Raw genomic sequence first — 21,155 nt, forward strand, 5'->3', positions numbered from 1 at the left:
TACAGTAGGGATACACTATAAAAAATTTAGAATTGTGCACCTGTATAGGGCGCTTATACTGTGAAGGGGGCCTGCCGGACCAGAAGTTGCTCTGTGAGTCAGTGAGTGAGTGGAGTGAGTGGTGAGTGAATGTGAAGACCTGGGACATGACTGCACATGACAGTAGGCTTTATAAACTCTGTAGACTTAAGCTACATTACATTTATCTAGAAAACAATAAATTAATATATAGCCTTCAATAATAAATTAACCTCAGCTTACTGTAACTTTTCAACTTTATACATTTTTGAATTTTTTAAAACTTTTTGACTCTTTTGTCATAACACTTAAAACACAAACACATTGTACCAATGTCCAAAACATATTTTTATATCCTATTTTGAAAGCATTTTTCTATTTTTAAAACTATGATTTTTTTACATTGTAAACTTTTTTGTTAAAAACTAAGATACAGACACCGGCTAGCTTAGGCCTACACAGAGTTAGGACATGAATATCACTGTCTTCCACCTCCACGTTTTGTCCCACTGGAAGGTCTTCAGGAGCAACAACAGCATGGAGCTGTCACCACTTAGGCTAACAATGCCTTCTAGAATAGCTCCTGAAGGAACTGCCTGAGGCTGTTCTGCAGTTAACTTTTTTCTAAGTAAAAGGAGTACACGTTAAAATAACAATTGAAAGTATAAGGTAAATATATAAACCAGTATCATAACGTATTATCATTATCAAGTATTACATAGTACATATAATTGCATATGCTAGACATTCATGTGGCTGGCAGCACAGTAGGTTTGTGTATACCAAAATCACCACAAACACGTGGGTAATGTGTTGTGCTACAACTTTCCCACGGCTACAGCCTCACTAGGTTCTGGGAAGGTTTTAGCTTCATTATAATCTTAGGGGACCACCATCATCTATGTGGTCTGTCATTGACAAAAACGTTGTTATGTAGTGTATGACCGTATATTTGTCCCACGGAGGTCAAAGGGGGGGGGATTTAAAATAGTTGCCAAAAATAATATAATCTAAGATAAAAACAATGATTGATTTTGTCAAGTGTTTCAAAGATGTTCAGTAATGGGGGGAAGGGAGGAGAGGGACAAGGAGGGGAAGAGGAGGGAAGGGGAGACGGGGATAACCTTGACTATCCCTGGGGTAAGTGATGAACAATGTAAAACATTATATTTGATTTTAAAACAGTTAGGAATGTATCATAGAGCAGAAGGAAAGGTTGACATCAATTTTAAAGGTTAAGAGGAGAAGCCAAGAAAAAGTATTTTCAGGTACATTTAGAACTAGAGCCCAGCAGCGCGCATCCTTCTCTTCTGCCACTAGGGGCACTGTGCTGGGAAAGTCTGAACCAACGCCATCTCTCTGAGAAGATGCTCAGAAACCTCAGCTGAAGAAACTACCCCGTGAGCCTAAAATATCAACCTAGAAATTTGGAACAATCTTGGTCATCCAGTGACTTTTTTTCTTTTTAGAATACGAAAAATTTTGAAGGAAATTTCGGATTTTGCAGGAGTCATGAATCTTACTGGTTCCCAGGATTTCTTTTATTTCTTTAGAGAGAAATTATTCAGTGGTACAAAACACCTTTTATTTATTTTTTATACATTTATTTATTATACTTTAAGTTCAGGGGTATATGTACAGAATGTGCAGTTTGTTACATAGGTATACACCTGCCATGGTGGTTTGCTGCATCCATCACCCTGACATCTACATTAGGTATTTCTCCTAATGCTATCCCTCCCCACCCCTCACCCCCTGTATCCCTTCCCTAGCCCCCCACCCTCCAACAGGCCCCGGTGTGTGATGTTCCCCTCCCTGTGCCCATGTGTAAAACACCGTTTAACTACAAGCCTATAAAGGAAAAGACGCATCCTCCCATTTGGCTGACTGAGAATTCAGATAAGTGGTACTTTGGTCCTCTTATCAAGTCATTCTAGTGATTCATCAGTGGTGACCTAGTATATACTTTGTCTAAAAATATAGCATATCCTCATTCTCTGGGGCCTGATCATTGAAAATGGTCACTATCATTTCAAGACCTTTTTCTCTACAAAATATGTATGATTCCGTAACTTGTCACTTCTTTAAGAGAAAACCCAGAGCATCCACAAGGCCCCTGTGGACAATAGTCATCAGGACCTCCATTTCCTCATTGGGCTGGGCTAGATGATCTCTACGGTTCTGTCTCCAAGGGTCTATAAAGAATTGCTAGAATCAATGCTCTGCCTCACTTGCCATGACAGTTCATTACATTGATGCCCCCCAGTTAAACACGCCTCCTGGTATACACACCTCCTGGAAGTCAGGACCTCATGTACTCCCCTCTGGGTTAGGGCTGTGACTTGCTTTAGCCAAGAGAGTGCAGTGGAAGTGATGCTGCACCCGTTTCAGGACTCAGCCTTAACAAGACCTGGCAACTTCTACTTCTGTATTCTTAGGAGCCCTGAGGTGCTATAGAAGATGTCCAGACTCTCTGCTGGAGAGATCATTTGGAGAAGGCCAGGCCCCTGAGTTCTCAAGGCAAGAAAGAGACAGAAAGAGAGAGAGAAAGAGATTAAGGTCCAGCCATGCCAGCATTCCCACTGAGCCTAGGTCACAGCTGTCCAGCTAGCTAAATGCAGTCATCTGAGTGACCATTGGCAAGGCCAGTAAAGAACCTCCCAGTTGAGCTCAGCTCTAATTGCAGAATCATGAGCAAATAAACTGGTTATTGTTTTAGTTCACGGTTTGGGGACGGTTTGTTACGCAGAAATAGCCAAAAAAGAAATACAAGTATGAATCTATCAAGCAAAGTTGGCAAGGATTGTATCATACGTCAAAGGTCTGACCCTTTTCCTTATGAGGATGACAAAAGGTGGTATAGCTGATTTACTCCAATGTATAACTGTATTGATCATCTTTTTATCCTGTATTTTTGATGTTTTGCTATCTCGGGGCCTTGCTGACCCTGGAGGGACTGCCCATCCCAGGGAAACCCATGCCAAGAGGTAATAAACAAGGAACTTCCTTTTCAAATGCAGATCAACCAGTTTGGAGCCTATACCCCCAACCATCTCACACTCTGGATCACTGTCCACCTGCCCTAATCACCCCAGGGCCAGGAGCCAAGCAACTAGAGACAGCCTCTGTGCCCCAGAGCCACTAAAGCCGGCCAATCCTAGCCCTGCTTACCCAGCGTGCCTCTTCCTTCCCAGAAACCACAATAAAGGCTCTCACCTGCATTTCCCCCACTACCTCTGCCTCCTGACTGATCCCAGTGCTTCTCCAGGTGGCCCCTCATTGTGTGGTATGCCCCACCCCTCAGGATCTGTAAGTGTAACAAACTATCTTTTCAATGGCCAGTTGTTCCCTCATCTGTTAGCTTTGTCATTCCTGAATTATAATAGAATCTATATTTTAAAACGATAATCTGTGAGTGGACAAATCCATAGCCGGCATGGCTCTCACAGGTAACTAAGATGGTCGAGGCAGAAGTGAAAAACCAGAACATTGTGCCACTAAAAATAACAACTATTTTTCTTAATGTTCCCCATTGATCCCCTAGATAACTTCAGGAGGTGGGTTTTATTGTCCCCAATCATTCAGAAGTGAAAATTAAGGCTTAGATTAAATAATATGCCACTAGCAAGTGGCAGAACTGGGATTTCAACCCAGTTTTAACTCCGATCCAAAACCAGAACTCTTCCTAATCTGTCCCAAGGATCTTTGCTAGGCTCGGAATTTTTGAACAAATTAGTTTTATATTTTTAATCACCTTTTTCTAAATATAAAAGTAATAATTCTCACTGACGATTTGAAATATAAAGAAGAAATTTAAAATCGCTCATTTAAGCACTCAGAGATAACCACTGTCAACATTTTGGTGTTTGTCTTTCTAGTCTTTCTCCCATGCATATTGTATAGATTTTACAAAACTTAGATTAAACTCACAGTCTCTTATAACCTACTTTTAAATCTATCAGTAGGTTGTGAGCATTTTACCATGCCATTAAATGTTTTCCTAAAAAAGGAACTTTAGTGGCTACATTTTGATTTCCCAGTTTATAAATACAAGAGCCCTTTATGAATCCTCCATTTGTTATCATGTGAATTATTTCTAATATTTTGTTACTGAAAGTGCTTTGATGAACATCATCATCTGTCCCGATACATAATTCTTTGTGAGCATCTTGATTAAAACCTAAGGATAAATTCCTCAATGTAGAATTGCTGACTCAAAGGATAGGCACTTTTTTGTTTTTTGTTTGTTTGGTTTGTTTTTAGATAGAGTTACTCTGTCACAGGCTGGAGTGCAGTGGCGCAATCTCAGCTCACTGCAACCTCCACCTCCCAGGTTCAAGCAATTCTCCTGCCTCAGCTTCCTGAGTAGCTGGGATTACAGGTGCACTCCACCACATCCAGGTAATTTTGGTATTTTCAGTGGAGGCAGGGTTTCACCATGCTGGCCAGGCTGGTAGCAAACTCCTGACCTCAAGTGATCCACCCGCCTCGGCCTCCCAAATTGCTGGGATTACAGGTGTGAGCCACTGCACCTGGCCCTGGATATGCACGTTTTTAAGACTTTTGACTTTTGATACTTGTTTGTCAAATTTCCCTTCAAATATGTGGTACCTGTTTCCACGTATCCAGAGCCCTTTGTTTTTAACATAATATGAATTCCTGCTAGGGGCTGCTTTGTGTGTATTTTTGCATGTGTGTGCATGTATGACTGAAACACACACAGGGTCCTTTCCATGCTCAGTTCAAGCACAGTGTAGTCCTTGATTAATATCTATAGTTGCTAAATAAAGAGGCTTCTTAGACTAGAAATGTATTCCAAAAGAGCAATTGGTTTCTCAAAAGGGCTTACTAGCCTGGTAGTGGAGTAACTATTGTTATTCAGTCATACAGAACTATGATACATGACTGCCTATGATGCTTAAGTGACAGTTGTATGTGCATTCCTCCAAGTATATTCAGATTATGTGTACCGTACCTACATACAGTAAGTTCGGAGGGAAGGCCAGTAAGCAATGCATTCCATTTCCATAAAGAAAGGGTGACTGGAAGAGGGGGGATTTTAACTAATTCTAAAGAACTGAAGAGATTCAGAGTCCCAGAAAGCCAATAGAAGGTTGTATGACTCCCCTGGCATCTATAGCCAAAAGAATATGCTACTTACCTGGTGTGACCTAATGTGTCCCCCAAACTGACTCATGTTCTCAAATATCACTGCCGATACACACCAGCCTTCTGTGTCCTAAATTCTACGTAGTAACACCTTGGCCTTCAAGCTGAAAGTTACCTGTTAAGATGCAAATAGATGAGTCAGAAGGGCTTAGCTGCATTAACAACTTAATTCAAAGGAGCTTATCGAACATCAAACAGCTTGAGTTCCCTACAGAGGCCCCAAGAAAATGGGATCAGAGTATGTGGTATTACTACTCAGTTTCCAAAGCCAAGGTAGAGTGTCAAAGCAGCTTCCTGGATGACTATGGAGAGAAGGACAGTTCTGGTGACAAAAGAGACAACACAGAGTGTCTTTGAAGACCACGAAGAGAGTTTTCAGTGCAGTTTTCAGTGTGGTTCAGGCAATCATTGGACTTTTTGGACTGAAACTTTGATCCCATTCCCTGCTGATAACCACACTGGTTTGTAGCTTCCATTTCCTGCTAAGGACAGAACTTGCAGCAAACAAATTATTCTAGGTGGGCAAACCTTCTCCTTTTTCCTCCCACAGGTATATACAGGTAAGCGTCTGAGACAGGCTCTGCATGGACCAGGTCACATCTGTTAACAAGGCATTGGTTATATCAATGGCAACTCTGAGACGATTTCTCTATGCTGTAGTACGGCACTAAATATAATAGCCTCTTCACTGACACATTGTTATCAGTATTATTATGGCTTTCTCTTCATGCCTGTCACTGGATTATGGTAATTTTTTTTAGTCATAGGTTTTAATCGGAGTTGAAGTCTCTGAGTTACTGACAGCTCGGAAGAGCTGTAAATGCTCTAAGATTGACTTCCCACTGTCACAAAATCATAACACAAGCAAAAAGTAGAGGTTCTCTCAACCCTCTTCATTCCAATTAAAAACAAAGCAACTTTCTAAACAGCAGGCTTCTTTTCCCGATTTCACGCCAAAGGAGAGGGAGGCAGAAGGCACCAACTTCTCTCCTCGTCCTTCCTCCAAGGTTCAGTGCAAGAAACAATGACCTTGGCAAAAATGACGAGAAGCAGATACTGCAATTAAGCTAATGGTGTCTACAGGAAACTAGGAATCATTCCTTTGACATGCTGTGGTACTGAAACAGCATCAGGCCTTGGTGAGTTCTCCTGACCTTGTAGCAGCTGCTCACAGACATTGCCTGTGGTCATTCATTTGAATAACCACAATAGAGCTGGGAAAATGAGTCATGTTAACTATCCCCTTTGGAGGTTATGAAACAGAGGCAGAGGCACCTCTGGCCTTGCCTTCCTGGCACCACAGAAGTTCCCTCCTGACCAAATGTGACCCACAGCTAGGAGGCATCTAGGAGTAGGCCAAGTGTTAGACAGAGATTACTAAATCTCCTTTCTGTCATCATGGGGAAGTTGTATGAGACCACAGTACCAATCTTAGATAACCACTAGCTACTTTTTCATTTTGCCTTCAGAGTCCTTCTGCTTCTTCCGTTTGCAGCCCTTTCCCCCTTTCTAGTGTCATCCTTAGGCCTCCCACGACCAGCACAGACCATTCTGGCATCGAACTTAGGTTAGTCCTTTACATCCACCCAAATCCTTATTTGCCTGAGGTCCTGTTCTCAAGTAATTATCACAGAAAGAGATGACCTGAATATATGCTAGGTTATGCTGCAGTGATAAATAACCCAAAAATCTCAGTAGCAAAAATGACAGTTTCTCACTTATTTTGCATATCCACCACAGGTTGCCGAAAGACTCTGCTCCCCAGAGTAACTCAGTAACCCAGGCCACCATCAATGACCCAGATCACCGTCTTAGAAGTCGCCACCATCATCTCCAAGAGAGGACAGGAACTAGAGTCTTATTCTGGCAATTAAATGCACTGACTGAGAAATTACATTACTTCCACTCACAAGGCATTGGCCAGAATTCATCACATGGCTTCATCCAACCAAAAAGGGACCAGGAAGCACAATCTTCTTTTGTGCATCAGAAGGCACAGAGCCAGAAATATTTGATAAGCTGCATAAATGATTAACATGACAATTATTTTGCAATAAGAAAAAAATGAAGATTTGCAGGGTAGAGAGTTACGCCTCCTGGTGCTGTTTGCTATTACAGTAAAGCTGTGTTCAGTTCTCTACTGCTAGGAAGGATCGACCAGATAATGGAAAAAAGAAAAATCTCTCCCCAGTTCAGACCCTATGCTTGCTTTATTTGTTCACAGTTCTCAAGGTGGTTTGCCCGAGTGAATACAAAATTATATAAATATATGCCGAAGATGAAAATAATAAGGATGAGAATATGTGCCAAACAACTTAAATTTGGTAGGGAGGAGAGAGGCATAGTGGAAGGAAAACAAATTGGAAGCCTAGACAGAAAACTGAAAGAGATTTTATGCTTATCTGAGATGATAAAAACAAAGATGGATACGGATAATTTTTTGCTATTAGCTGCTAGCTTTCTGGAAGCATGAAAAAAAAAAAAAAAAAGCCAGGATGAAGATTGCATCAGTCTAAACACAAAGCAGTTCAGGCTTGGAGTAGAGTTTGAAGGAAAGAGACATCTGAGATTACTGTGGAGAAATAATGAATGCAAAGAGGTGATGGCGTGTGGAAGAATGGAGACATTTGCTGTTCTTGTATCCAGGAGAACTGCTGAGATTTAGTAGGAACACCCAGCAGTGGCAGCACAAAGTTCAGTTTCAGAAAATAGAATTGGCAGCAGAATCATGCTCTTGTGCCCTAGCAAATGCTATATATGTGCCCAGGGCAAAAACAAGCAAAGGAAGAAGCAAGCCCCACACATGACCAATATTTGAGCACCCATCCTCAGGTCCAAAGCATGAGGGAGGGGAAATCTCAAAGATCTTTGTGTACCTTGTAGCAGTTCCAGGGAAATGAGACTGTGAAGTGATCCCACATCCAATCTGTCAGCAAATTCTGTTGGCTTTAGCTTCAGCGTGTAACCAAAAGTAGAATCCACCTTAACACCTCCACCTGCCACTTCTCCCAAGCCACTCTAATCTATTGCCTTGATTTTTACAGTGGCCTAACTACTATCCTATTTAAACCCTTGTCTCCCAATTGTGCGTCTTCTATGCAGCAGCCAGAGTGATCGTCTTGAAATGTAATTTCTCTGCTTGAAACTCTCTGATGGCTTCCTATTCTTCTTAGAGGATCCCAAGGCCTTCCCTTGACCTAGAAAGCCATCTAGGATCCAGTCCCCCAAATGTCCTGGCCCCCATTCCCCCATCACTCCCTTTCCACCCACTTGACTTTGTTCACACTAGCCCTGCTGCCCCCTCTGCCAAGCCTTCTGTCTCAGGGCTTTTGCACTGGCTGCCTTCTGTGTCCAGGGGGGCTCTTCCCCCAGAAATCTGCATCAAGACTGTTCCCATGCTTCCTTGGAGTCTCTGCCCAAATACTGTTTGATCAGTGAAGTCTTTCTTATCCATTCTATTTAAAAGAACACACTCCCACCCCAGCCCTGAAGGCCCTAATCCTTCTAAACTATCTTTCCTTAGCTGGTTTTGTGTGAAATGGGTTGTCACATGTACTGATTCAGTTGTAGTTATAAGTACTCCAAAAGGGCAGGAAGGATTTTGCCTGATTTGTTCACTGCTATAACCCCAGCATCTAGAACAGGACCTGCCAACAGTGTAAGCCCAATAACCACGTGTTGATTGAACAGATTGAAATTCATCTCAACCCTCCCACTACAGGGACCCAGTGTCAAAGAGATATTCAAGGAACAAGGCATCTCTCTCTCTCTCTCTTTTGTGATACCCTGTGAGGATTCGGTGCCTCCTTTTCCTACCTGATATCAGCTGCCATGGATACAGTTTTCTTAAAGGGTCAAGGATGCGACAGATGCTTTATATGAGCTTTTATGTCCTCGGTAAAATTAACAACAAGCAAACCTTGAGTAATAAAGCTATAATTCTGTCTTGCAATTCTGATTTGATACAGACTGTAAGAGCTTGGCTCTTGAGGCTAAAAGCTGTTTCCAGAACCCTCAATGGAATTATACCTCTGTAATTCATTTACTGTTATTCATTTTATGTATGTTTACAGATAGAGCCAAAACAATCATACAGCCAGCAAAACTAAAGCAAAGAAGAAAAGATACCTAGTGGTTTTCATTTTTAAATTACAATCATTATGTGAGTTACAATATTTTGCCACACTACAGCACTTCTAGGCTAAATAAGAACTACACTTAACAGCAAGGTAAACATAATAAGATAGCTTTTTAAAAAATGAATATTACCTTGCTCTGTCTTCAGGGATGTTATTTTCAATAGCAATATCAATTCACAAAGAAAAGTCAAGAGAATAATTACGGATGTTTAGCCAATAGGACTGGTATATGTAAACAAGATCAGAAAAAGGTACTGGATAATACCCTTGGAAGGCCTCTAAAGCTATTATCCCACCACAGCCATTTTCAACTACACAACCAAAAACAATCCAATAAGCTTTCATCATTTATGTCCAAATTTCTAATGAAATAAGCCTCTTGAAAAATAAACAAGTATACAGATGGGCTTGGATAGATCTGGCATTAAATCTACACTTTATGTTTCTTATTTTATTTCATTTTAAGATGATTTAGGATATTCAAAAGTGATCTGTTAGAAAAAATTATTGGAGAGACAATAACATTTTTCTTGCACCAGATGCAAACTAGATAGTGATAAGATGAATACACTTTCCTTATCCAATGAACTAAAACTTCATTTGAGAATGAACATCAAGGACTTAGAAGGTTCTCTTGTGTGGAGTTCTTTCTTCTTGATAAAGGGTCTCTCCTGTCACCCAGGGTGGAGTGTATTGGTGCGATCATAGCTTACCACAGCTTTAAACTCCTGGTCTCAAGTGATCCTCCTACCTAAGCCTCCTAATTAGTTAGGTCTACAGGTGTGTGCCACCATGCCTGGCTAATTTTTTTTTTTTTTTAAATTTTTGTAGAGACAGTCTTTCTATTTTCCCCAGACTGGTCTCAAACCCCTGGCCTCATGCAATCCTCCCCCCAACCTCCCAAATCACGGGGATTACAGGCATGAGCCACCATGGGTGTTGGCGTGTGGATTTCCATCTACAGGACACTTGGCTTCCACTTACAGCCTATGTCATATATAGACTGCTGAACAGCCTAAGATAGTGTGTGTAAAATTTTACAAATGTTTTTCTTGTTTCAATCAGGCATGACCTTTAAGTATATAAAACTGTATATAAGAAAGGTGCCCAGAAGACTTCTGGAAGAATTAAGCAAATTCAATTCACAAATATTTTTGAGTACCTACTAAATGTAAAGCACCTTTCTAGGTACTGAGATACAACTGTGAACAACACAGATTTAAATCTCTTCATGGAGCTTCTACTCTAGTGTACTGGGAACATGGACAGGAAGCAAAATAAGTAAATGACATATTTTCCAGGTGAGAACTGCTAGGTGCTCTAGAGAAAAATCAAGTGAAGAACAGCCAGGGAAGGTAGGCCAGGAGTGCAACTCTAAAGAGAATTAGGGCAGACCTTGCCGGAAAGGAGACATTTAAGCAAAGACTCGATAAGTGCCAATAACTAGATGAGTTTTCCAAGCAGAAAGAACTGCAAAAGCAAAGATCCTGATATGGAAGTGAGCCTGCCATATGACTGAGTGGAGAGCAGCGGATGAGGTCGGAGAGGTCGGGGGGCCGTATCCTACAGTGACGCAGGGCACAGGTGGCTTGACATGGCCAATGTTTTCAAAGCATCACTGTATACTTTGTCTGGAATAGCTGGGGTGGGCTAGAGGGCAAAAATAAAAGCAGAGAGACCAGTCAGAAGGCTTTAGGGTGAATGTAGGTGGGGAAGTTTGGCTGCTACCCTTGGATCAAGGTGGTAGCCAAAGAGTTGTTGATACAATATGGTCAGATTCTGGATATCTTTTGCAAGTATACAAAATAGGATGGGGACAACAGGATTAGGACACTTCCAAAGATTCACCTGGCCAATTTAGGTAGATATGATCCTCTCCCCACTAGGTCCAGCGCGGTATTATTTACATCATTCACCCACCAAAACTTAACAGGCATCAATGAAAATCTTTTTTTTTTAAGAGACAGAGTCTAGTTCTTGCTGCCCAGGATGGAATTCAGTGGCATGATGCTAGCTTATTGGGCTCAAGCAATCCTTTCGTCTCAGCCTCCTAAGTAGCTGGGACAATACGCACCTGCCACTACACCCAGTTATTTTTTATTTTTTCATAGTTTTGTAGATACAGAGGCTTTGCTTTGTTGCCCAGCTGGTCTTGAACTCCTAGGCTCAAGCGATGCTCCCACCTCAGCCGCCTAAAGGGCTGGGAATACAGGCATGAGCCGCCATGCCTGGTCTATCAGTGAAAATCTTAAAGGATAGCTCAGAAATGTTGGTACTTTGGGACAAGTAAGAACCCATGTTAGAATGAAAGGGTTCCTGAGTCAACAGAAGGTGTAATGTATCTGCTGCTCAATGTGCACACATTGTTAGCGGGGGAGCGTGTCACCCTATCTCTCCTCTGATCACCCTTCCTCTCACTGACCCAACATCATTCTGGGAGCTGTGAGCAGTAGAGCCATAGAGCACTATTTCTGTGCTCAACAATTTCCAGCTTACTTGAAGAGGACTGTGAGACTCCCTCCTCCATCCTTCTTCTGATCCTCTTTCTCTCTGCTTTTCTTTTCCTCCCCTGCCTTTGTCAGATTTCCCTGACAAAGATGCTCTCTCAGGCTCTTGGCGCGACTGACCTCCATGGAGACTGTGCTTGTGGTTTTTCCTTTGTTCTTGTCTGCAGTCTGACAACACTTTTAATAGTGTCCCTCTCAGGAGTGTCACAGCCCTGTCTTGTACTTTCCTGTATTTCTTCCCTTGGCCCCTGGTTAAGGTAAAGCCCCAAACCAAACAGGACCTGGCCTTAAAAACTCCAGGATCAACTCAAGACTTTTGACAGTGTGGCCTTCCTTGGGGCCTTTAAGTTAGATGCTCAGTGTGCCATGGGCCTGCTCCTCCCAGGGAGAAGGGAGAAGTCAGACATGTCCTTTCCAGCAGCTGGGCTCCATCTTCCAGGATGCTTGGACCTTTTTCAGCAAACAAACCCTCCAGGCACCAGAGACCTGAAAAAAAGTGTCATTATTTTGGTTCCTGATAGCTTTAAAAATACAGCTAAGATTTTTACTGGAGATCATGTGAGCCACGGAAACGTGAATTTTACTATTTAGTGTGTAAACTGTGCCTTTTAAGCATATGCTGCAGCAGATGGTAGGTGATATTGTGGTGTGCTTAGTTAGATGGGATCCTTGCTAAAGCTCACCCATCCCATCTGCATTCTCTAAAGGCCAGGACATCCTGTTACCTGAGCTAAGAAATCCATCAGAACCAAGAAAACGTTTAAAATGGTAAATAATAATAATGGGTCTGTGCTGGGTGCGTGCTAATAAAAATGCAGAGCTTCTCCACCTCGAGTGGAAAAAAACCAAGGTAAACCCAGTATCAGCGATTCTTCCAGAAAAGCTGTCACTGTGATCTGTGAGGCACTATCAAGATGAAATTGGAACCAAGTGTACTTTATTCAGGACATCTTTGAGATAAAAAATATAATGCTCCTTTTCTATCTTTGTGACATTGTTCGCAAAGATGTGATTTGGCTGTTAAAACCACTTGCACTGTATCTCAAGGCTAAGGCTGACAATTCAAATAAAAGCCTCTCTCTCTCTCTCTTTGGTTTGTTATCTGAGCCGCAGCTAGCTGTCATGGCCATCTACACAGTGGGGCACCTGGGAAGGGGTGAGGCGTGTGCCTGGCCTGCCATCACATCCCACCTGACTCCATGCTTCTGAGCTCCATTTAACTTTCCAGAGTTCTGGGAAATTTCTGTTTTGTTTTGTTGGATGACCTCAAAACCAGGTGCAGTGTTAAAAGCCAAACGATGGTGTTTAATTTTTAATAACTTTATTGTACATGCTTTGTAGAAAATTTAGAATACATACTGGCACAAAAAAGAAAATAAGATCCCATCATTTTAGATTAGCACTGTGAATATTTGAACATATTTCCTTCTGATCTTTTCTCAATTCAACATGTGTGTTTTGTTGGTTTATTTTTGTTCATAAAAAGGGTGGGGGTATTTGAATGAACAATTCTGTGAATTGCTCATTAACAATTTATGACAAACATTTTCCAGCAGCATTTAATTCTCAACAGATGTGGGCACACTACTTTTTCCCATCATCATTAATCTGCAGAGAACACCATTCCAGATGAGTATCTCTGAATTATCATAAATCACTTTAGAATCTTCATTAAAAGAAAAACTGTAGAATGTCTCTCCCTACAAAGATGCAGTGTCACGAAGGCAGAATCTCATCTGAAATATTCAAATTCACTGGCCCTTTTGACTAGTTGCAGTAAGCACTGTATTCTTGTTTGCCCAACCTCAAGTCCCCTCGGAACCTCAAGTCTGCCCGGTAGTGAAGCCATCCTGGCCTGCAAAGGATCTCCCCCAAGATGCCCAACCCCTTCTCACCTAAGGGTGCCTCTAGCTTTCTGCAAAGTGAGTCATCCTTACAACTAAATCAAAGAGACTATTTCCCTATGCCAAGGCCATTTTCAGATAAATAAGTGTGTACATTTCTCCTGGAGACGCTAGGTTGTTGAATTGGTATTGAAAGGTATCGAGAATCCATCAAAGGCCTGTGGCACTAAGAGGGTGGGAAAAAGGAGCAGGTTAAGTCTGAGAAGAGGAGCACTATAAAGTCACTCATTGGGATCTAGAGTTGGATAATGGCTATTCAGTCAGCCCCAATGTTTGATATCCATTGGCTTGTGACATTGTCTTTTTACTATGGCATGTTCCCATACACTCTATGGGAAAATTTTAGTGGATTGCAGTGGTTTGAGGAGGAGCAGTTTGGCCTCCTTGAAAGAAATTTCACTTTTGGAAGAACAACAAAAAATGGTGTGCCTGTGCAGTGCACTCATCTTTTTTTCTCTGAGCTGCCTTGCATTAAATTCAGGCCAACTGGAGCACTGGCTGAGATTTCCATCTGGGAGGTGGAGTGGTTTGGACTAGCCAGGGGCTGCCAGTGTAGCTGTAGGTGTCTGAGACCAACGTTCTCATTGAAATTTTAGGTAGAAAGGTGCCTGCTCATTTTCTTTTGTTCATAGTCAACATAGACATTCATTTTCAAGCACATACAAATTTTTCACCATTTTGACAGGTGGAGGCAGAGAAACGAAGACATCCGCAGCAGCAGGAGATGAAGAAAACCTATTGTATTAAATTGTTTTCTTCCCCTTTCCTGAGCTGTGGAAAGGGAGGAAAAAGAGGGGTTCTCAAACTTCATTGGGATGTTTACAAAAAAATCTGGTCTAAGATGCAGCTCAATGATTGCTAATAGAAAAAGTCGCACATATGTCAAATCTGTAATAGATTTCTTATTTTAGGCAATTGGCAGCCAGCTATGGCTCTTCCATCTCTACCTCTGATTGTTTGCTTCATTCCCTTCATCACTTTCAGCTATTCCGATAGGTGAATCTCAGGCTTCCAAGCAACAGAGTTCATATATTACACTGGGACATGCAACCTGAACTAAATTCACTGATTGTATGGTTAAAAATCCACAATCATGAGCAGTGGTGTCTTAGCCAATTGAGTATACTTTGTTATGTTAGTTTTCATGCTAAAGATAATGTACAATCAAAGAAAAAAACTAGAAAACGTAGCTTTCTAAAGAAATGCAATTGGCTCAAGACCCAGCACAAAAATTAGAGAAAATCAAACAAAATTTTATTTTTACAGAACAGGTCATGGTCAAGGGTACTTCCATTAACAATAATAGTCTATAAGTATGGGAATCAAACACTTGTTCTCGGGAAATATTGCCAGTGCTAGGAAGAAACTCGCAGGTGTTGACATTTTCACTGCGTAACAAATTCTGACCGCCAAGGAAATACATCAACAAATCTCTAACCTAGAAAAGAAAAAAAAAATGGAAATCTAGAAGAGAAAGACTCATCTTCAGAGAGAAACCTGAGCAGTTCTTAGAAACCTTCTAGGGGAAGATGGTTGGGAAACTTTAGGAAAGAAGGAAATCTCAGATTAATCATGCCCATTTGATGTGTGAGAGCTGGAGAACTGCAAGAAATGGAGAAGCCGATGAAACAGAACTCCCAACTAATGCATGTAATCAAAGTTGTTTAAAGGACAATTCATCGAGGGAAATTGCTTGAGACAATAATGTAGGTGCCTCTGCCATTGCCTTGGGAAGAAGGCAGATTTTAAACTACAGCTTGGAACAGTTGTTTTCGTTGCATAAAGCCTGCATCACTGGAAAATTGGGTTCCATAAATTGAGATTATTTTGGTTACATTAAGCTTTACTACCAACTTTCCTGTAGTTTTAGAGGGGTAATTTACTTGAACCATTCAGAAGTCAAGAACAAGCCTGCAAGATAAAAATGAGTCAAAATTTGAAAATTAATTGAATAAATTAGTTTGATAAGCAGTCAAACAATCAAAAAACACCACTGATTCTGTTTTTGGGGAAAGTAAATGGCTTATCAATTAACAGATTTGAGATTAAATGCAGTCAATTTTCAATTATCAATGCTAATGGAGAAAAGGCAGGAATGAGAAACAAGATCCACAGAGAACACTGAAGCCTCATTTCCATTTCAATCTTTTCCCCCATTTCCATTTCAATCTTTTTATTTAACTAATTTGAGATTTAAAAGCCTCTCTGTTTCCCTTCAAGTAATTAAATAAACATGGATCAAGGGCCTACTGTGTGCCAGCCCCTCGGGAGGCATCCAGGAGAAAGTAGCCCGGCCAAGAAGCTGCCTGGGACCCGAACAATAACAGTCTTGGCTTCAGTTGTTTACTTTTATCATCTCAGCAAAATGCAGAGCATAGATTAGAATTAATGAAAAGGAAAAAATGCCTTTACTAAATAAGGATATCTTTATCTCAATTCTTCTGTAAAATAAAGTTCTTCACTAGTTCTTATTCTTTTTTGTCTTTTTTTCAGTTCCCTCATTCTTAATCCTGATCTATGTATGAAAAAGAAAATGGCAGCTAGGAAAAAATGGAGAAAGGACAAAAACTAGGCAAAAAACAAAAGAAAAATGTATAGAAAATAAGATTAAAAAAGAGTATAATTTATTTATAAACAACATTAAAGTTGACCCGAATTTTTCCTAGTAGATAAAAAGCGATAAAAATGGATTTATACATGTGAACTTTATGATTGACAAGTCAGAGGATAATGTGGAGATAATGTAGAAATGAGACAGTAATAATGTCCATTCCAGCAAATAGGAAGAAAGGCAGCTGCAGAGACCAGTAAGCCGGAGAATTTGGTCAATGTTTATTACAGAAGTGACTGAACAAGAATGTCTAGGAAATAAGAAGTAAGTCAAGGCAATTAATGATGAGCTCCTTCTAGAAATCATTTTCTTATTTACTCATTTCATGAATATTGGAGGTGCTCCTACTGTGAGACAAGCACCCACAGACCCTATCCAACTCAATGGTGTCCAATAAATGTTTTTTTTGAACCAAGAAATAAAAGAAGAAAACAATAAATGAATAAGCCAATACTTCAGAAAGTCCACACATCCTTTTTCTCCTGGAGCCTTCTGCCAGGTGCCTTTCCTCTGCTCCTGTTGGACTCTTTCTCACCTACTCATTCATAAGGAATCTGAAATCCCAGTTGTCTTGAATTGAAACTCTCATGGGCCATGCCAACCAAGTGAACCCGAGTGAATCTGGTCTACTCATTTTGAGGAATCTGAATAAAGGGAGGCTGTAGAATTTCAAGAAATAAGATTAATGATCTTATGCTTAATTCTATCAGTCATGGGCAAAATGAAACTATAAGCATTATGTTACCAAATACCATGGAGACAGCAGATGTCTTTGTTAGATAGTGCTAATCTCTTGTAAAGAGATGTGCCCTCCCTTGAGCCCTCATCCTCAGCACCCCAGCTTTCTGCTGTAATAAGGAGGCATTATCCATGATATGATCTTGGGCAATGCATTAGTGCTCGCTCAGACATCATGACGCTGGGTGAGATGACATTGCAGGTTTTATGGTAACTCAGTTATCCCAAACTATCTGATGATGCAGCGCAGCCTCAGGCCAAAGTCAAATCTGTGATGCCAAGGGCTGAGACGAAAGGATGGGGAGGACCACAGGCTGAAGAACGTCTCTCAAATGCAGGCCAGTGCCAACACCAGGAACAGAATTAGCATGGACTCAATTTGATTACAGAAATCCAAAAGGAATCCTTCCAGAATTTAGCACCTGATCAGCACTTTGCCAGAAAGCGGGACTTAAGTAATAATAGACTCTTACTAACTGACATGTATGTATGCCTTTAAAATGCGCCAAGTGATTCTAATGTATAGCCAAGGTTGAGAACCACTATCATGGTATGGAAGGAAAAGTAATACCTTTTCCTCACCCATCAGAAGGGGCATGGCTGACAACAGTGTAATGAAAGACAGGTTGACAAGAGAAAAGCATAAAAAATTTATTTAACCAGTTTTATGTGACACAGGAGCCTTCAGAAATAAAGACCCAAAGACCTAAGGAAAATGTGTATTTTTATGCTACATCTGATGAAAGAAGTGAATAGTTGTGGAAACATGATTGGACAAAATGGAAATATGACCTCATGGTAATAAACTTAGGGGAACACAGAAAGCCCTGTGTGTTCAGATTGTTTGCTGTGTCTCTGTAAGACATACCTTCCCCTCAACCCCAGGTGTGGAGCAGGACACTTGTTACCTAAAGGCCATTAAGGAGGAGGGAGGCAGGAGGAGAATGTCCTAGGTCTTTTTTGTTTGGTTTGGTTTGGTTTGAGACAGAGTCTTGCTCTGTTGCCCAGGCTGGAGTGCAGTGGCATGATTTTGGCTCACTGCCAACCTCTACCTCCTGGGTTCAAGCGATTCTCCTACCTCAGCCCCCCAGGTAGCTGAGATTATAGGCACACACCACCATGCCTGGCTAATTTTTGTATTTTTTTTTTTTAGTAGAGACAGGGTTTCCCCATGTTGGCCAGGCTGGTCTCGATCTCCTGACGTTGTGATCTGCCCACCTCGGCCTTCCAAATTGCTGGGATTACAGGCATGAGCCACCGCACCTGGCTTGTCCTAGGTCTTATAGCTTGCTTTGGGGAGAGGAATTCTAGTTTATATTACCTGCTTATGAGAAGAAAGCAGGGTGAGAAATAGGAAGGCAGAAGATCAGAAGGACCTTCTTGTTTCTGAAGCTCTCCTGTCTTCTTCAGCTCAAAAATACTCAGCATGCCAAGGTGCCATACCTGGGGATATTGTGTTCTGAGTCCCAACAATGGCATCAAAATAAGGTTCTAGTTCTTCCTCTTCCCTCCTCCAGGTTCCAACATGAAAAATGCCAGGTTTTTAGAACATTTTAAAAATCACTATATAAGGGTCTCTGAGAGTGTCACAAGCCTTGCCCAAGACTTAAATCACTTAGAAGATGCTTGACGGTCTGAAGTAAATGTGGGGAACTGCAGAGCAAAATTGAGTGGTTGGCCAAGGCAGTGGTAAAATGTGGTCCATGCCTTAATGAAGGGAATAATAGGGTCTCTTTGGGGCCCTCCTGCTGAGTTCTTCCCCCTTCAAGGCTGTTCAATGGGCTGGAAAGCCCTCTGCAAACTCCCCACCAAGTTACTCATGCTGTCTTACTCAGCTTATTTCTTCTTTGGCACTTGTCACTGGGTAACTTGTAATTACTTCAGTATGTTAGAAAAGATATTTTGAAAAATTACTTAATCAGCGTTTTTGTTGGATTTTGTACTAGTAGGCCCAAGGTATCCATCTGCCTAAGGGGAGATTAGAATTTATTGGAGAAGTAACAAAGAAAAAGGGGGAGGATGGTATTCACTCCTAACATGCAAAATAGGATTATGCGCCAAACAACAGCTCTACAAGCCAGGCATTTGTAGTGAGAGGATTTTCCAAATTCCTCTAATATCTGTTTTATTAAGGGTCTATGCTGGAGCTCTTCTGTAGTAAGAAGCTATCCCTTCCCCTCAAGACAGGCAAGCCAATAAGGCTTGTTGCTCCTTAAGAAGATGTAATGCAGAGGATGATTAAAAAAAAAAAAAAAAAACCTGGGGAAGAGTCAGGGAGTGAGGAGGAAGAAGAGAAAAGGAGAGAGTCAGTGGAGCAGCTTTGGACCAGAGAAGGTTATTAGCTGTAAATAGGTGAGGAGAGTGAGAGCAACGCCAAGGGCAAATGTGAGCACTTGCCCTCTGCTCAGTCCACCCTCTGCTTAGGACTGTGTAAGAGACCACCCGGTGTCCGGCTTGGCCTCTTCAAATTGACCTTGTGATGCCATCGAGTAGAGAAGACTCTGAGCTTTTGCTTTTCTGGGCCATTCTCAATTCCCATTCGTATGAACTGTAAGTTAAGTGCAAGGAAACTTGACATTTTGGTTCACCTGTGCAGCCTTTCTCTGGACATACATGCCATTTCTATCAGGTTTGTTGAAATATTGGAACTAGTTTTATGAAATGCATTGTAGTGTCTGTGCCCATTGCAGTTAACATTGCAAAGGATAAAATGATCTCTAGACACCCAAGCAAGATCCCAGGGTCTCTGAGGGTGTTTCTTGCTATCAAACATCAACATTTCCCCAAACCCCAACTCAGTGACTATGAATAGGCATAGTTTGCTTATTCATTCATCAGTCATTACTTATTGAACACTATGATGTACCAGATGCCGAGATACATATAGTTGATAGAGAACTGTCCCAAAGTGCTCAGAACCGAAACTGCCTTTGCAAAAATTATGACAGTCAGAGAAATCTGACATAGTTGACTCCACTTTGCTTCTAATCTTACAAGCTAACTGCTTTTGTTAACTTTAAAATAAAGATGATAACAGTCCTTTCCAGAAACTAACTCCCTCCTTGCTCAAGGACCAAAACCATCTTTGTAAGACTAATGAAAGGCCACAAGATAATGATTAAGGAAGGGGACTACATTCTGGAAGACACAAGTATAAACAATAGCCAGCCATTGTTCCCTAGCTTGCCTTTCTAAAATCCCTTAGTGCTTAGGAATCATGGAGCCTAGGTCACAAGATTTGTGACTTCCACAATTGGCTCCTATAGATAACATCACTATCGTCAAAACCCAAGGTAAGTCTCTGACATAATTTTCAGACTTTTACATCCTGACTGATTCCACCAGATCCATGACACATACCAAATAATTGATTTAACTGGTGACTGTCACCCAGCCACTAACTCAATAGGCATAGACAGTTTGGACACTGTTATGATTTCATCCCCACAAAATAATAGCACCCATTCCAAAGCCCCCTGTCTGCCAAATTAACCTTAAAAACCCTGGCCTCCAAGCTCTCAGTGGGGCAGACTTGAGCCATGTCTTCCGTTCTTCTGCTTGGTTGGCCCTGTGATAATTAAACCCTTTCTTTGCTGCAATACTTGCTGTTCTTGGTGCATTTGCTTGTCTGTGCAGCGGGAAAGATGAACCCATTAGGTTATTACAAAATAAAGTAAAAAAGTTAACAATGGGGGGATGAGGGAGGGAAAAAAAAACAATGTAAACAAAGATAATAATACTGTTATGGATTGAATTGTGCCCCCCAAAACGATATGTTTAAGTTCTAACCCTCAATACCTGTAAATGTGACCTACATGGAATGTGATCTGAGAGACCAAAATAGATGCCCATTTATCAAGATGGACCCAAAGATTAAGGAAGCAAAGTTTCCTATGGGTCAAGGGTTCAGGTCCAGGCTTGCAGGACTAATTTCTAAATTCCTATGGCTAAACTCCCTAACAACAGGAGCTATTGTAACCGGGTGGAGCATGTACTCAGCTCCCTCCCTGTTTGGATTCCAGGACCTTGGCCTCTCTTACCCCAAGAATGGGGAAAGGGGCCCTGGAGG

General features: G+C 41.3%; 1 long non-coding RNA gene across 1 annotated transcript; it reads right to left on the reverse strand.

The window, feature by feature from the left end:
- Window positions 1-9,980: 9,980 nt before the first annotated feature.
- LOC116528955 lies at window positions 9,981-18,338 on the reverse strand. The gene is made up of 2 exons (XR_004259304.1): window positions 18,305-18,338; window positions 9,981-10,077 (listed from the first exon to the last, which is right to left on the reverse strand). It is a non-coding gene; the product is annotated as an uncharacterized LOC116528955 (long non-coding RNA).
- Between the last annotated feature and the right edge of the window lie 2,817 nt (window positions 18,339-21,155).

The sequence above is a fragment of the Sapajus apella genome, unplaced genomic scaffold, assembly GCF_009761245.1.
Source record: "Sapajus apella isolate SASKATOON/1434 unplaced genomic scaffold, GSC_monkey_1.0 scaffold61, whole genome shotgun sequence".
NCBI classification, from domain to species: Eukaryota; Metazoa; Chordata; class Mammalia; order Primates; family Cebidae; genus Sapajus; species Sapajus apella.